The sequence below is a fragment of the Mus caroli genome, chromosome X (assembly GCF_900094665.2).
Source record: "Mus caroli chromosome X, CAROLI_EIJ_v1.1, whole genome shotgun sequence".
NCBI classification, from domain to species: Eukaryota; Metazoa; Chordata; class Mammalia; order Rodentia; family Muridae; genus Mus; species Mus caroli.
The window spans coordinates 7,291,926-7,295,339 of NC_034589.1; positions in this window are offsets into that span (position 1 = coordinate 7,291,926).

Here is a 3,414-nt window from a genome sequence, read left to right on the forward strand (position 1 = left end):
GTTAGTCAGATACTTAGGACTGGGTATACCTAAAGTAGGAGAGCCATGAGGATTACGTCAGTCAGATACTGAAGCCTGGACAACCCTAAAGGTGAAGAGACATTAGGACTCAGTCAGTCATATACTTCAGACTGGGCATACCTAAAGTAGAAGAGACCTGAGGACTATGTCAGTAGTTACTTAGGACTGGACATGCATAAAGGAGGAGAGATAGAAGGATTATGTCAGTAAGATATGTAAGCCTGGACATACCTAAAGGAGAAGAGGACATGATGACTAGGTCAGTCAGATATTTAGGACTTGACAGACCTAAATGAGAAGAGACATGAGTACTAGGTAAGTCAGATACTTAGCACTAGTCAATACAAAAGGAGATGAGAAATGAGGTGTAGTTCCATCAGATACTTAGGACTGGGCTTTCCTAAAGAAGAAGAGACATGAGGACTAGGTCAGTCAGTTACTTAGGAAGGGACATAGATAAATCAGAAGAGACATGAGGACTAGGTCAGTCAGATACTTAGGAGTAGACATGCCTAAAGGAGAAGAGACATGAGGTCTGGGTCAGTCAGTTACTTAGGACTAAACATACATAATGGAGAAGAAATATGAAGACTAGGTAAGTCGGCTACTTAGGACTGGACATATCTAAAGGAGAATATACATGAGGACTGTCTGTCACATACTTAGGACTGGACATACAGAATAATAACTAGTTCTGTCAGATCCTTAGGAGTGGGCATACCTAAAGAGACATGAGGACTAGCTCAGTATGATACTCAGGACAGGACACGCCTAAAGAAGAGGAGATATGAAGACTAGTTTAGTCAGGTACTTAGGACTGGCAATGCCAAAATGAGACGAGACATGAGGACAAGGTCAGTCAAACAATTCGGACTGGACATGCCTAAAGGGGAAGAGACATGCTGAGTATATTAGTCAGATAATTAGGAATGGAGATACCTAAAGGAGAAGAGACATGAGGACTAAGTCAGTCAGATACTTAGGACTGTACATGCCTAAAGGAGAAGAGACATGAGGACTAGATCAGTCAGATATTTAGGACTGGGCATACTTGAAGGAGAAGAGCCATGAGGACTAGGTCAATCAGATACTTAGGACTGGATATGAGTAAAGGAGAAGAGACACGAGGTCTGGGCAAGTCAGATACTTAGGACTGGGCATACCTAAAGGAGACTAGACATGATGACTAGGTCAGTCCAAATCTTAGGACTGGGCATACCTAAGGGTGAAGAGACTTGAGGACTAAGTTAGTCAGATACTTAAGACTAGACATGCCTAAAAGAAAAGGGACATGACGAGTAGGTCAGTCAGATACTTAGGAATGGACATGCCTAAAGGAGGATAGACATGAGGAAAAGTTCAGTCATATATTTAGGACTGGACATACCTAAAGGAAAAAAGACATGAGGACTAGGTCATTCAGTGACATAGGACTAGGCATGCCAAAAGGAAAAGTGACATGAGGATTTGGTCAGTCAGATACTTAGGTGTGGACATTACTGAAGGAGAAGTGACATGAGGACTAGGTCAGTCAGATACTTAGGACTGGGCATTGCTAAAGGAGAAGAAACATGAGGACTATGTCAGTCAGATACTTTGTAGTGGGCATACCTAAAGGAGAAGAGACATGAGGACTAGGTCAGTCAAATATTTAGGTTTCTGTATACCTAAAGGAGAAGAGACATGAAGACTAGGTCTTTCAAATACTCAGGACTGGACATACCTAAAGGAGAAGAGACATGAGGCCTAGGTCACTCAGATACTTAGGATTGGGCTTGCCTAATGGAGAAGAGACACGAGGACTAGATGCTTCTTTTCTCTTCCTTCCTCCACCAAACCACTTAAGGGATTCTACAGTCTTCGAATTAACCATATGGGAGAAATAGTCTGGCCTCTGTGTTATTTAATGAAGGAGACCCAAGCCGAATAAAATTCAAACCCTGACCCCAGTGCCAAGGAACTAAACCTTAAACATACACCCCTTAGTGTCCCAGCTTTGAGTCCCTCCACTAGTAAAGATTTCAATCTCTAAGTAACTGAAAGAGGCTGAATACTTTTGGGGTGCTTACTTAGTCTAGCAGGCCTGCTCAATGACTGCTAGGCTACCTTGGCTTAGAATTGGATCTCATGGCCAAAGGCTGGCTTGCATGCTTCAGAGCTTGTAAGCCAGTCACTGTGTTTGTTCCAAAGGCATCTGCCTTGACCTTGCGACATGACTTGACTGTATGTTATTACATGACAGGACAACTGGAATCAAAAAGGAATCTTATTAGCTGAGTACAGAGTCTTAAATGATCTGTCTTTACTCGTGGAGGGCCCAGATGTTCAAATAAAAACTTTCTACACCTTTGATCCTGCCACCTTCCTCCTCGCGGAAATCAAAACGAAGAGTGCAAAACAAAACTGAACAAATAATTCTACAAACTTCTATTGTTAGGGAAAGACTTGGACATTCCCCTGCAAACTCTAATTTGATCTTTATGGATGGCAGTGGCTTCATAAACATGGAATCCACAGAGTCAGGTATGATATAGTAACCTTTTATGACACCCTAAAAAGTAATGCCCCCTCCCCAGGAACCAGTACTCAGGTAACTGACTTCATAGCCCCAGCCAGAGCCCAAGAGATGTCAAAACAAGGGCCCCCCTTTACACTAATTCTAATTATGCCCATGCCCATACTATGACTTATAAGGAGAGAAATATCCTACACCTGCATTATCTTCTACTGAATGCCATCAAGAAACAAACAGGTAGCTTTCTGTCATAGTTCAACCCAAACAAGTGACAATCCCAGGTTGTAGAGAACATCAAAGGAGGGCTGATGAGGTGCAATACTTGCTCAAGCTGGGTTACTACACCAGAGGCTTCCTTTCCATGGCCACCCTAATCTGCGGCTTCCTTACGCACCGGCCCCTGTAACCATGAGAGGAGCAGGATTTCTCTTTCACTTTTGCTGTGGTTATTGGCTCTTGGTCAGTATGACTGACACCCTCTAAACCCAACTCACTAATCTTTCCTATTGCTAGATCTTTCCATAATGGGACTCAACCAACCCCCAAAAGACATCCCTGTGAGCCTAAGTCCTGGGTCAATCTTACCAGTCAATAGTTTGAACCCTCTGAACCAGTAGGATGGCTTGCTTCACTTGTGTGCCTAGAGGAGTGTGTTAGTCAGGGTTTCTATTCCTGCACAAACATCATGACCCAGAAGCAAGTTGGGGAGGAAAGGGTTTATTTGGCTTACACTTCCATACTGCTGTTCATCACCAAGGAAGTCAGGACTGGAACTCAAGCAGGTCAGGGAGCAGGAGCTGATGCAGAGGCCATGGAGGGATGTTCTTTACTGGCTTGCTTCCCCTGGCTTGCTCAGCCTGCTCTCTTATAGAACCAAG